Genomic DNA, 15,262 nt, shown 5'->3' with positions numbered 1-15,262 from the left:
TCCTGCCCTCGTGCATGTTCCTGAGCATCTGTGCCTGATAGACCTACTGGATGGCCATGGAATGCAAAGTAGCGGCTGCCTGCCCCGCAGCTCTATAGGAGTTCGCGACGAGAGTCGGCTTTGGAGGGGTGCTTAAAAACCAATCGTCTTGTCACGAGCGCTCAGAACAGCTCTGGAGGACGCCCGCAGGTTGCGGCATGCTAGACGGGGGTGTGGAGCGTGGAATAGTCGGCGCTTTATTCCATATCGTCACCCTCAGGTCACCCTGTCCACCAGCCAAAGTACCACCTCTCGAGGATGTGGATGAGGGACTCTCCCATACACAAAGGCTGCCTTAGCTTGATCTACGCCCAAACACGCAAGGCAGCAATTGTGCCTATCAAACTCGGAAACAGTCCGACAGCAACCAGAAGTGCACAGGCGAGACATCTTTAAAAAGACGTGCCACGCGCAAGCTCTTTTGTGAGAGGAAAAAACTCTGCAGAGTGTTGAAGCGACCAGGGAGAAACACACACTGGCAGATCACTGCACAGATCAGCAGGCAATGTGCACTCGCTGGAAATCACCGTTAAACCAACACCTGGAGAGAAGCTCGCCTCGAAGAGTGAAGAGAATGAAGATCTCAAGAGTGGCTTGTGGAATGAAGAATTATCTTCGCTCTGAAGCGAAAACATACCTGCATGTTGCCAGTGTACTTCCTTATATACCCACGAGGTTGGGCAGAGTTACGCTATGCAAATTCCGCAGACCCATGGCATTTCCTTGCCATTGGCTCGTTTTGTAATACTCGAAGGTGAGAGGCTTTCTAAGTGAAACCCCATTCGTCGTCACGACGTAACTCGTAGTGACCACGAAAGGGAACTGGTTTACTCCGCACATGTGTTCAAAAACATATTGGATTCATAGCCTCCATTAAATAGTGACTTGTGAATGTACAACAGCAGGAATCAACAAGGCTAAACCTATTACCATTGATGCATGGCAAGGATTTTCTTCAACATATTGGACTATATAAAGGAATGACTATATAAAGTTTTATTTCTTTTTTCCCCTCCTTCTTTCATATTGTTAAATGATTGATAATATGTCTGTTTCTCCCCTTCCCTGTCTGTTTGTTTGAATGGATGTTATTTCTAAAGACAATAAAAAGTTGATCACAAAAAAATAAAAAAATTAATGGGCAAGCGAAAAGATCTGAGTGACTTTGACAAGGGCCAAATAGTGATGGCAAGATGACTGGTCAGAGCATCTCCAAAATGGCAAGTCTTGTGGGGTGTCCCGTGGTTAGTACCTACCAAAGTTGGTGCAAGGAAAGACAACAAGTGATCCAGAGTCAGGTTCATGGGCACCCAAGGCTTACTGTGTGGGGAGCAAAAGCTTGCCTGTCTGTTCCGATCACACAGAAGAGGTACTGTTACTCAAATTGTTGAAAAATGTAATACAAATGGGCATCAGAACTAGACCACTGAGCAATGGAAGAAGGTTGCCTGGTCTGATTTCTTTTAGATAAGGTGGATGGCTGGGTGTTTGTTCATCGCTTACCTGGGGAAGAGATGGAAGCAGGATGCACTATGGGAAGAGGACAGGCTGACAGAAGCATTGTTATGATCTGAGCAATGATCTGCTGGGAAAGTCCATGCCTTAATGCATTAAAGCTGGTTTGACAACACAAGGGGGACCTACACGATATTAGGCAGGTGGTTTTAATGTTGTGGCTGATCAGTGTATATGTGGGATATCCATCCTTTTTTCCATCTTTAAATCATCCAAATCAACAACATGTAGGTTAGACCCTATACTGACTAAGCTACTGAAATAGATGCTTCCAGAAGTCATGGATCCTCTTGTTAAAATTATTAATTCATCTTTGTCATTAGGATATGTACCGAAAACTTTTAAGATGGCTATTATTAAACCTCTTATTAAAAAAACGCGACTTGATCGTAGAAAATGTGTCAATTACAGGCCGATCTCAAATCTACCCTTTCTGTCAAAAATACTAGAAAAGGCAGTCTCCTCACAATTTTGGTCCTTTTTAGAAAGAAATGGTATCTGCGAGGATTTCCCGTCAGGACTTAGACCGTATCATAGTACTGAGACAGCTCTCATTAGAGTCACAAATGATTTACTCTTAACATCCGATCGTGGTTGTATCTCTCTGTTAGTGTTACTCTATCTTAATGTTGCATTTGATACCATCGACCACAACATTCTTTTAAATAGACTCGAAAAATATGTTGGCATTAATGGAATTGCATTAGCTTGGTTTAAATCATACTTATCTGACCGTTATTAGTTTGTAGCAGTAAATAAAGAGATGTCATATCGATCACAAGTTCAGTCTGGAGAACCCCAAGGCTCAGTACTAGCACCTTTGCTTTTCATCCTGTACATGCTACCCTTGGAAGATATCATTAGTAATAGGAACCATGAAATTAGTTTTCACTGTTATGCTGATGACATTCAGCTCTATATTTCTTCGCGCCCTGATGAAACTTACCAATTCACAAAATTAACGGAATGCATAGCTGATGCATGAAAAATTGGATGACCAGTAATTTCCTACTACTTAATTCTGAAAACAGAGTTTCTAATTATTGGACCCTTCGCACGTAGTAACCCAGTAATTTCCTACTACTTAATTCTGAAAACAGAGTTTCTAATTATTGGAACCTTCGCACGTAGTAACCTAGAATACTGTCTAACACTTGATGGCTGCTCTGTCAAGTCTTTGTCATCAGTTAGGAACCTGGGTGTGCTCTTTGATACCAATCTTTCATTTGAAAGCCACGTTTCTAACATCTGTAAAACCGCATTCTTTCATCTTAAAAATACACCTAAATTACGACATATGCTCTTAAAGCATTATAATCCTTCACGTCTATTACAAGCTCAAAATTCTGGCCAGTTGATAATACCTAGAATATCAAAATCAACTGCTGGCGGTAGATCCTTTTCCTATTTAGCACCTAAACTCTGGAACAGTCTTTCTAGCATTGTTCGAGAAGCAGACACACTCTGTCAGTTTAAATCTAGACTAAAAACACATCTCTTTAACCTGGAATACACATAGAACATTTTACATTTCTATTATTCAAATCAGTTAAATGATTTTTAGGCTGCATAAATTAGGTCAGCCGGAACCGGGAACACTTCCTATAACACCCAATGTACTTGCTACATCATAAGAAGAATGGCATCTACGCTAATGTTAGTCTTTCTGTTTATTCCGAGGTTTAGCGTAAGCAGCCGGATCCGGGCCGTATCCAGATCAGATGATGGACCTGCGCCTAGACACGACCACAATGCATGATGTAGTCAGCCAGATCTGTACCGTATCCAGAACAGATGGTGGACCTGCGCGTAGACACGACCACAAAACATGATGTAGTCAGCCGTATTCGGGCCATTTCCAGATAAGATGGAGGACCTGCTTCTAGACACAACCTGTGCCTAGACACGACCACAACGCATGATGTAGTCAGCCGTATCCGGGCCGTATCCAGATAAGATGGAGGACCTGCGCGTAGACACGACCACAACTTTTCCCTTAAATGTCAGCAGAGGTTGTGTCAACTAGACTCTCCCCTGTGAAGGCCTCATTGACACGACAGCCATAAGCACTGCTCCTCAACAAACCCATCTCCATACTGGCATGATGACTCCGACCTTCAACCAGATGGAACTGGATAATATTCTGAATGTTCCAATCCAATCTGACTTCTGACATATAATGCTGCCTGAATCATACTCATTCACTGTTCGTTCATAGGCCAGAGCAGAACTGGCCCCCCAACTGAGCCTGGGTTCTCCCAAGGTTTTTTCTCCATTCTGTCACCTGATGGAGTTTTGGTTCCTTGCCACTGTCATCTTTGGCTTTTGGCTTGGTTATTTGGGGACATTTAATTTAATATTCAACAATATTACTGATCTGCCTGCATTGAAATCGCGTTTTCTCCAGAGCGGCTATATATTTAAATTAATTAAATTATTTTTTTACAACAAAAATGAACCATTACTGAACTTACTTAAGCTGGACTGTGACGCTATTTTCTTCTAGGAACAAACTTTGTTGCATTTTTTTCCTGTTATCTCTGTAAAGCTGCTTTAAAACAATCCGTATTGTAAAAAGCGCTATATAAATAAAGGAAGACTTGACTTGACTTAAAATTCTTTAATGCTGATGTTAGCTGGTATATGGAATCATCCGGAGCTGCCGTCTCCCGACTCAGGTAAACTCCGCCTCTGTTCATGACCACTCCTTAAGCTTGAGTTGGCCCGCTTTGGACCAGGGTATTTGTACCAAAAAACCCTGGCCGTTGGCTCAGAGGAAGCCCCGACGAGGCCCGATCAAGCCCCGGAAGAGACAGTGGAAATGCGACTGGCCCCAGCAGGCACTAGCACGCCCACTTTTGGCCGACAGTGGAAACGCGGCATATGAATAATCATACAAAAGTGTTCGCTGGACGAACTGATTTATTGACTGTAATATTAATTTAGCTACATCAAGTTAATCAGATTAACTGATCCAAATATGCATAATTAATCATAACAAGTTAAAATTAATAATTCATATTTCCTCTTTGAGCTAATTCGTTACAGTATACAGTCTAGTTGGCCTCCTCTCACTTGGGAGAGTCATTTTCTTGAGGCCCGCGCTCTGCATAGGCAGTGCCTGAAGTGGTAGGCTCTTTAAAGGGTAACTAAACCCCTGGTCAGAGCCTGACTCCACCCACTGGCAATATTTGAAAAATGCTGGAAAAGTAGGCAGAGCCCAGCGGAGGGGGGGCGTGCATCTGAGACGCGTCTCTCTGTAGGCAAGGGCGTGGTTAGCTGGTGCCCTCTGACGTCAGAGGGTACCACAAGTTCCAATAGGAAAATTCAACTGCAGTAGCCACCGTTTAACCTGAAGAGGGCAGCATTTAGACGTTTTTACACCATATATTGTAGAATTAAAACACTGGAAGCGTTTTAGATTTCGCAAGCACGGCGACAAAGATACTGTTGACAAGAACAAAGCAATATGCATGATTTGCAATGCTGAGGTGAAATGCTGTAGTAATACTACAAATCTGTGGAACCATTTGATGAGACATCTCCCGGACATGCAGGTTTCAACACCCCCACAGCCGAACAGACAACCCAACATTTTAAATGCATTCACAATCAAAATTCCTCACAAATTACCTTGTGCACAAAAGATCACTGAATCAATTGCAAATTTGCAAAAATATAAGGGCATACAGCACTGTCGAAAATGACGGATTCTGTGACATGTTGAATGTGCTGGAGCCTCGTTATTCCATTCCTAGCCACAAACGAATAAGCGAAGAGATTATCCCAAGACTGTACAATGAAGTGAAGAGAAACATTACTCTGTCCCTACAGTCAGCGGACAGAGTGGCCCTCTCACGTGCGATGGTTGGACATCAAGGAGTCAAGTCAACTATGTCACAATTACCTGCCACCAGGGCCGTACCCACCATTGAGGTCCCTGAGGTCCGACCCCTCTGTAATTTTTCGAGGTGTATATTGTAATGCTAGGTTTCATAGAAGATAAGGTGAGGATTTAGATAACATAAGATTAAATAGTATTTAGAACAAACAACCAACATGCGAGACAGAGTGCTATGCACAAACAATAACCGACAACAACTTAATGAAAAGGAGGAACTTAAATACATGGTGGTGATGATTAGTGTCCATGGTGAATGATATTGTGGCGAGAAAACAAAGACAACAAAACACGTGATGATTGACAACGAATAAAAGTCCATGAAAACAAAACTAAACAGAATGGTGACATATATAGTGAAGGTTGTGTAATTGCCTAATATTACCTCTGGTGCAGCAATGATATTGCACATCGCTGCGATAACCGACCTTCTCATCTGAGCTGCTTCAGCAGACTGTATCACTGCTCGTCAATGTCAAAATGTTTGAGATGACCAATCAAATCAAAATAGCACGATTTATGTTCACAGAAGCTTCCAGCTGAGTGCGAATTCCGGCGCAACGCTTCACGACATGCTTCAGTTAACGATCATAAAGTGCAAGATAAGATGTAAGTAGCTAAACTAAACAGCTGTATTACAATAGAAGGTTTAAACGACCGATTATCTTAGCCGATATTAAGCATTTTTATGGTTATCGGTATTGGTCATTTTCAAAACTGATTTGCTGATAAAATAAAATAATTTTGAAATGCACTATTTGGCTCTGATGCAGCCACCTCTGGCAGAACCAGAGCATGTTTTGTCCGACTTGAGACAGCGCTAAAGCCACGTGACTGTGACGTATGCCATCAAAGTACCACGAGAGCGATTCGAGAGCAGCCGCAGGACTCAGCCAGCGCAGCTTCTACAGAGCGGCTCACAAGCTCTGATGATGACACAACTGTTTCACGATTGTCCAGATTCAGCGCATGACAATGATCACGTGTGTTTCCTGTTTATTCTGAAACCTTCAGTTCCACTAATACTCACAAATCTGTTTTTATAAGAGTAAAAGCTCTTTTCATGTAGTCGCGATGTTATATTGTGTCATGTTTATGACAAAATACACTGATAAAAAAGGTAGACCCCACATTGGTATTTAAATAGTATAGGCTTATGTTGAACTTCATTCTTATACAAACAGATGCTGTATTTAGCAGTACACAAAGTTAAATAATAATAATAATAATTCATTACATTTATATAGCGCTTTTCTCGGCACTCAAAGCGCTTTACATAGAAGGGGGGGATCTCCTCAACCACCACCAATGTGCAGCATCCACTTGGATGATGCGACGACAGCCATATTGCGCCAGAACGCCCACCACACACCAGCTTACTGGCGGAGAGGAGACAGTGATGAAGCCAATCAGTATATGAGGATGATTAGGAGGCCATGATGGACAGAGGCCAATGGGCAAATTTGGCCAGGCTGCCGGGGTTACACCCCTACTCTTTCGAAAGACATCCTGGGATTTTTAATGACCACAGAGAGTCAGGACCTCGGTTTTACGTCTCATCCGAAGGAAACGTATCTGTAACGTCTGTGTATTTGACAAATATTGTATTTATTTTACTTCAGCTGTGGTAAAGTTTGCACAGCGTGTGTGGTCACTACTGGATGCAGAAAGTGTGTGACTTCACATCACCATTTTCAGCTCCTCCCCCCCTGTATGCGGCAACTCTCGGCAATCGGTTAGTCCAGCAGGTTAGCAGTACACCTTGCTCTGATCCACCTGAGCAAGCCGCTGCTCGGCAAGAATGTACTGGTCCGTACAGACAGCTCTTTCGACTGTTGCGTAAATTAACTACCAAGGTGGTCTGTGCTCCTGTCGCATGTCACAACTCGCCTGCCATCTCCTCCTATTGAGTCAGAAGCATCTGAGGTTGCTTCGTGCCACTTATATCCCCGGCCTGCTCACTCATGCAGTCGACAAGCTCTCACGACAGCCTGAGACACAGATAGATCTGTTTGCCTCTCCGGACCTGTCCCATTGCCGGTTGTTCTACTCCCTGACCGAGGGCACCCTCGACATGGATGCACTGGCGCACAGCTGGCCCTGGGGCCTATGCAAGTATGCATTTCCCCCAGTCAGCCTTCTCGCATAGTCTGTGCAAAGTCAGGGAGGAAGAGGAGCAGGTCTTAATAGTTGCCTCTTTTTGGCCCAACCGGACCTGGTTCCCCGAACTGATGCTCCTCTCGACAACAGCTCCCTGGCCCATTCCTCTCAGGGAGGACCTCCTCTCTCAGAGACGGGGCACCGTATGGCACCCGCGTCCAGACCTCTGGAAACTCCATGTCTGGTCCCTGGACAGGACGCGGAGGACTTAGGTGATCTACCACAAGCTGTCGTAGACACCATCACTTCTGCGAGAGCACCCTCTGCGAGAGCACTCTCTACGAGGCACGCTTGCGCTCTGAAGTTAGACACCCAACACTAGGTTCGCTAGGTTTTATAGCTTTCGTGTCAAGCCAGTAGCCTCCCATGTGCTTGCTTCCCATAGTCAGGCAACACCATAGGCCTCACTCGAAGTGTCGGCTTGTTGCGCCATTCCCCTCCTATGGACCGGATACGTGCATCATTTCTGCTCCAGGTGAGTTCTTCCCTCCGGCAGGCGGACGTGGCAGAGCGTCCGATGCCAGGCCTAACACTCGTATGCATTGGTGAAACCTGTGCTAGGCTGGGCCCCATATGTTGTGATCCCTACGGCAATCCCATATGTGTATTCTTCCACGGTACGACTCCCTGTGGCGACCCCGTGTCTTTCCCTTGGCAGAGTGCTCTCTCAGAGACCTTTCCGACCATATTAGTTTTGTCAAGATTAAAAAAAGGTTTTTATTATAAAGTAGTTAAAATACATTTTGTAATATGAAACCTGACTGTCATGATTCTGCCTTCTTGTCTCTGATTTTCCCTGGTCTTGAGGCAGGATCATGACAGGCCCATGTTTTGTGTGTAAGCACATGGCCATTTGTTTGGCTGTGTGCTTGCGTTGTCTCGTCATGTAACCCCGCCCCCTTGTGATCTCATCTTGTTATCATTATTGTATCATCGCCGTCATCTGTTTCCCTCATTAGTTTCTCCCTATTTAATCCCCTTGTGTTTGCTGTCCTGTGCCGGTTCATTGCCAATCTTTATGTGAAGATTCATTTGTGAGTAACCTGTTGAGAAGTCTTGTGAAGTGTTTTGATCCTGTCTTAGCTGTTAGTTTATTGTTCAGTTTTCTGTCAGTCTTAGTCTAGTCTTGTTTGTCAATCCTGTCTTGTTTTGCCCCCTCGTGGGTTTTGTTTTCCCTGTTTTTTCTGTAATAAACCCTAGAGATGTCTGCAAATGGTCTGCGATTGGGTTCTCTCCTTCTAAACCATAACACTGACACCATCCATTAGGGGAGGGGCCCGCGAAAATAATTTTAAGTACCATTTCCATGGTAACATGTCAACTGTTAAAGATTCATAACAGCAACAGTGTTGACAGTATTTTACTGTAAAAAAGCCTGGTCAGGTCTAAAAGTACAGCTAATGCTTTTCTATCAGTGGCCGTTCACAGAACCGATCATCAGAGCAAACCACTTCAGGTAAAATAGTGTCCAAGATATATTTGATGGCGCCATGTATAAATCTGTAGATGCCTTGAATGATCCAGACCAGTTGAACCTTTCACTTACATGGACTGTTGATGGTATCCCCATTTTTAAATCATGTCCCTTCCACATTTGGCCAATCCAAATAATAATCAACAAACTTCCCCCAGATATGAGAAGCAGGCATGTGCTGCTGGCTGGTTTGTGGTTTGGTGCTTCTAAGCCCAAAATTAACTCTTTTATGCAGCCATTCGTTGATGAGTGTGTTCAGCTAAAGCAGAAGGTCTAACAGTAATGCACAGTGGAAAAAGCTTGAATGTTCGTTTGTTTAATCTTGTCTGTGTGTGCGACTCAGATACCCGCTGCACTGTCCAAAATATAAAACAATTTAATGGTGAACATGGATGTAACTGGTGTTTTAAGAGAAGTTGTTGCCAAGGGGAATGGTTTCACTAGGGTATACAGTTCACAAAGTGAAGATTCAACCTTTAATGCTTTTAACATTTTTTTATATCATATAACGATTTGCTTTTGACTACATGCATGGAATTTTACTAGGTGTATGTCGGCAATTGACAACAATATGGTTTGATACAAAGTATCAAGACTTTTGACAAGCATAAACAGCAATAATATTAATCAACTAAGCAAGGACTGAGCAGATGTTACATGGGTACAAACTTGCCAAATACTGTGTAATTAAAACAAATGTAGTCTTCCTGGGTTCACCGGTTGTAAGACCATCAGGATGTATTCTGGATGATTTATTCAAGATGTATCAGCTTGTATCGTAAGACTTACAGTATAGTAGGTTATTAGTTTTTGCAATGTTTTCTTAAATATGGACAAATACTGAATAAAAAGTTTATATGTGGTATAAACTGTTTTAAAATGATTGAGGGGAGAATTCTACAATACAGTTTCAAATGCATTCTGCAAAATAAAAGTGCTATTAACTATGTAGCACTCATTTGTGTTTAGATATTCAGCAGTCAATGAAATACTCTTATTATATTTTTGTTAGTAGTACATTATATAAGGAGTTACAAATGTCCGTATTTTAGGGAACTACAATAGAACTTGTCCAGCAGGATCTCATGTATGATGAAAATTACTGCAGATTTATCCAAAACGAACACTTACAGAAAGCTATATGACTAAAAACAGGCACTTATAACTGCCTATATATAGTCGGTATGCTAGCTAGCTAGTAAGTTAGTGAAGGTAATAAATGTTGGAAATCCTTAATAGATTGCACCAATTAAGTTTATTTATGAATTTTTTTATTTAATCAATCAATAAATCAATCTACATTTTGAATCCTGCAGGGCTCTTTCAATTTTTGTAGGATGTTATGCAATCCTGCAGGACATGTCAGTGGACAAACTAAGCCTGGGTTCTCCCAAGGTTTTTTTCTCCATTCTGTCTTTGGTTCCTTGCCACTGTTGCCTTGGCTTTTGGCTTGCTTAGTTGGGGACATTTAATATTCAACAATATTAATGATCTGCTTTACTTAAGGTGGACGATGACGCAATTTTCTTCTAGAAACAAACTTTGTTGTATTATATTCATGTTATCACTAATAATGACTTGACAAACCTACAGAGGATTCATACAGGTATATATATATATATATATATATATATATATATATATATATATATATATATATAAAGCAATCCTACAGTATGTGGACAAACCTACAGGACAGTAAATAAAAAAAATACTGCAGGAATGTACCCTGTCCTATGGGATTTTCATTCTGTCTTGCATGATTCCTGCAGGATCCTGCACAGGATTCCAGGATTTCTGGATTCCTATAGGATTTTTTGTTGTTGTAAGGGAACATTTTACTGTCAGAATTTGGCCGTTTTTTACAGCAAGGTTTAACAGTGTGCTGTAACCTGCAGATAATATTATGGCCAATCACGAAAGTCGACATTGCAACAAGATAGAAATCCCTTTTATTTCCCCTGAAAAATCTAGGCTAACAAGTTTGAACTGGAACGCTGTAGCCCCTAAAAAGTCACTCCCCTCGCGAACAGCCCCCAAATGATGCACCCCTCCACAATAAGCCTGTTCTTCAGTTACAAAAAACGAAGCTTGCTAAACTGGATTTTAGGATATATTTTGGGATTAAACAAACAAACAAACAAACAAACTCACAGTTGTCGAGTCTCTCCAGCACTGACCGGAGTTCAGCCGCCTCCTCAGCCGCATCCATAAAAGACGAATCTTCCAAAGGGACAAACCTTTGAACAATGTAAAGCAATGTGTAATACCAGTGTAAATAGAATACATCATTCAAAGTTGTTAAATCATTTCACAAGGTTTACCCAATAAACGAAGAGCGAGAGAGTGCAGTTATCACTGTGTGGTATCGCCACAACCAGCTAATATATCCGGCACGGAAACAACGGTCTTAAGTTTCGATTTCCTGAGAATGAAAGGAAGCGTTTCCTGAACGGGCTATTCAATATTTATATATAAACAACAATTTACAATAATAAAGATAAAATAAATATTAGTGACCGAACAGAACACTGAACATAGTAAAATGTAAAAAAAAAAAAAAAAAAAACACCCAACCATAAAGCATTGTTTGCCTTTTTGTTGATTTAGAAGTTTTGGTTACACTTTATTTTACAGTGTAATATTTTGCAGGCCTACTAGGGTTAGGATTAGGCTACCTATGCATAATTTACTGTTATTACTATAGTAAGTGCATGTAACATAACAGTTTTCATCACAGTCATTTCTCAGCTTTCAAATGTGTGCAGTCCTAATCATGACATTTATGACATTATCATGACATTATCACCAAAACATGGTTTTCCAGGTTAATATTGTGCATAATGGATTCACTGTTTAACCGGATCATTAAATTGATGCTCACAATGTACAGCACTTTAGTTCCTCATGTGATGCAATGGGGAATTGACTTCTGATCTTGAATAGGATCCATATTAAATATGTATTCCCACACACACCTGACGGTATTTCAGGCTTTCTAATGGCGAATATGCAGAAATATTGCAATAATGGATTATAACCTCCGAAATGAAAACGCACAGATAAAAGTTAAAAATTACGTTTTGTGTAAACACTATGTATCTAACCACTTTAAAAATGTCCTGGCTAATAAGCTCTGTGTATTTTCAGGATCAATGTTTTGTGCTAATCATTCTGTTTTACTTTACTAGTGAATTGCAATGAGGTAATGCGTACTGGTTCTCCACAATTACATTATACACAAAGTGTAAATAGAACTAACATGTAATTTATACTAAAGTTTGGTGGGTGGAGTGAATATGGTTGGCTATTTGCACTCATATCTATTCCCGAGGATGGTAAAAACTCACTTGGCATTGCACAATAGCAGCTTTTATTAACACTACATGTAAAAAGGCATCATTGCATTTTCATAAACTTCCCTCAAAATGTGCCATTTAAAATATACTGAACATTAAAAAACATGTAACATGCTCAATCTGGAATAAAACGGCAAAATGGCAGCATTTCATGTCTCAGTGCCGTATATGCACTGTACATCTGCAGGAGAGACATCTTCATAGTTCAAGTTAATAGTTTACCATGTTTTGTTAAAAAATGCCTACATATAAAAGTGGATGACTTAAGTTATGAGCACAATACAGGATAATTACCAAGTTTGTCATGAAAATATTTTTTTTTCGAAAGCGTAATAGGCTGTAATGTCGAACAGTTGGTTTTATGTTAGAGACATTGAAGGAATAGCTCACACAAAAATGAAACTGTCATCATGTACTTGTGGTTTCAAACCAATAGTATCATAGCAGTTCACACCACTTGCAAACTGTATTTGAAGTTTTCTAAAGTCATATGATAGCTTTGTCGGAGAAACACTGAGTATTCACGGATTATCTAGCCTTGTCATCGCTCACAAACATGATTCACGCACATAACAATTCATAACAAAAGGTGTAAATTTTTTATAGTCACGAAACGCCTCGGTTACGACTGTAACCTCGGTTCCCTGAAGAGGGAACGAGCGTTGCGTCGAAAACTGACGCTATGGGAACGCTTTGCGTGATGACGTCTTGAAGCACATGTAAAATCAGTCCAATGGTGTGGCGGAACGTCAGAGGCGGGTGACGTCACGTACCAGGAAGCTATAAAAGCCGGCCCGAAACAGAAAACGAAAGCTTCGTAAAGTCTGAAGTCGCGCTGACAGGCATGAAGGAGATATGGCAAGGCGACGCAACGCTCGTTCCCTCTTCAGGGAACCGAGGTTACAGTCGTAACCGAGGCGTTCCCTTTCAAGGGAACTCCCGTTGCGTCGAAAACTGACGCTATGGGAACGTCTATACCAACGCCTCCATAGCTACAAATGTCTGTCCTGTGTGTAATCATGTGAGCAGCACTAAGAAGACAAAACATGAGACCCTGGAGTAGAGTCTAAATCCAGAGAGTAGAACCTGACGAAGGTGTGCGGTGAGGACCAGCCTGCCGCATCACAGACGTCCTGTAACGATACTCCTGATATAAGGGCCTTAGAGGCCGCCATACTCCTAGTAGAGAGCGACCGGACAGCCAAAGGAGAAGGCTGTCCAGCCGCCTCATAAGCCAGTGAGATAGTCTCAACCACCCACTTGCTCATCCTTTGCTTAGACACTGGACCTCCCTTGTTAGGGGAGCAAAAGTCACTTTTACGCCACAGGGCAGCTCTGTGGACATACGCGTCTAACGCCCGAACAGGGCAAAGCAAATTATTCGCCTCCTGGTCCGATTTCGAAAGGGAGGAGGACCTCCAAGTGCCACGAAGGAAACGAGATACCAAGGGGTCTTTCCCCACAGACATTCCACCCAAAGGACTGTGGTAAGCACCTATGGCCGCCACATAGACCTTTAAAGTGGACGGGGTCAGACCTGCAGTGAACCGTTCCTGCAGGAACTCCAGCACTGTACCAATTGGGCAGTGGACTGGGTCCAACCGACGGTCACTACACCAAGAAGTGAATACTCTCCACTTCAGGGCATAAAGTTTCCTCGTGGAGGGAGCTCTGGACTGTAGAATGGTCTCAACAACCTCGGTTGAGAGACCTGACTCTATGAGCTGGGCCCCCTCAGAGGCCAAGCCCACAGGTTCCACAGTTCTGGCCGAGGGTGAAATATAGAGCCCTCTGCCTGGGACGGAAGGTCCCTCCTGACGGGTAACTCCAGAGGATGCCCGTCGAGGAGGGACACAAGATCGGGAAACCATACTCTGCCCGGCCAGCGCGGGGCTATAAAAAGCAGGCAAACCCGGTCCCTGCGAACTCTTTCCAGAACTCCCGGGAGCAGAGCAACTGGGGGAAAGGCGTACAGACGTAGCCTCGGCCACGTCTGTACCATAGCATCCAGTCCCAGAGGAGCTGGATGCGTGAAGGAGAACCAAAGTGGACAGTGAGACGTCTCTCGAGACGCAAACAGATCCACTTATAATTTCCATATCAGCTCCACCACCTCGGGGGTGGAGCCACCATTCCCCGGGCCTCGGCCCCTGTCTCGACAGAGTGTCTGCTCCTATATTCTGGACCCCGGGGATGTAGGCTGCCCTAAGTGACAGCAACTTCCCCTGGGACCACAAGAGGATATGGCATGCCAGCGCAAACCCCCTTGATATAGGCGACTACCGACGTGTTGTCCGTATGTACTACACATGGTGTCCCCTGAGACCTGTGATAAAGCTCCTCAGAGCCCGGAAGACAGCTAACATCTCTAGGCTATAGAATGCCAGGAACGATGATGGTCTTCCCACAGACCTTGAGATGAGCGACCCTCAGGATCGCTCCCCAACCCGTGAGGGAAGCATCCGTCGTTAGCAGTTTGCGACGACAAGGAGCTCCCAGCACTGGGCCCTGGGACAGGAACCAAGGTTTCTTCCACATAACCAAGGCACGTAGGCATCACCGCGTGACCTTGATTGTGCGAAATGGGTTGCCCCTCGGGGAAAAACCCTCTGGTCCTGAGCCACCACTGCAGGGGCCTCATGTGCAGCAGTCCAAAAGGTATCCCGTTGGAAGCTGCTGCTATGAGACCCAACAGTCTCTGGAACTGTTTGACAGTGAGTAGCTGGCGTAGCTTTACACTTCTCACAGCTGCCAGGATGGAATCGAAGTGTGGCGATGACAGGCGCGCCTGCATCGACACTGAATCCCAAACCA

General features: G+C 43.2%; 1 protein-coding gene across 7 annotated transcripts in view; it reads right to left on the bottom strand.

The window, feature by feature from the left end:
• Positions 1-15,262, bottom strand: part of LOC309509844 (sterile alpha motif domain-containing protein 9-like) — a 58,040-nt gene that overhangs the window by 10,719 nt on the left and 32,059 nt on the right. For 2 of the 7 annotated variants that reach the window (XM_082184805.1, XM_082184806.1), the window contains exon 2: positions 11,236-11,329. The gene's annotated coding sequence lies outside the window, so the exon portion shown is untranslated. Of the gene's footprint in view, positions 1-2,681; positions 2,846-11,235; positions 11,330-11,413; positions 11,537-15,262 lie in introns of those variants that run through there. The other 5 variants (XM_082184803.1, XM_082184802.1, XM_082184804.1 and 2 more) reach the window with 5 other exon arrangements.

Source organism: Leuciscus leuciscus (genome assembly GCF_965113295.1).
Source record: "Leuciscus leuciscus genome assembly, chromosome: 1".
NCBI lineage: Eukaryota > Metazoa > Chordata > Actinopteri > Cypriniformes > Leuciscidae > Leuciscus > Leuciscus leuciscus.
The sequence above is the reverse complement of the archived record's forward strand: the minus strand, read 5'-3'. Positions and strand labels throughout refer to the sequence as shown.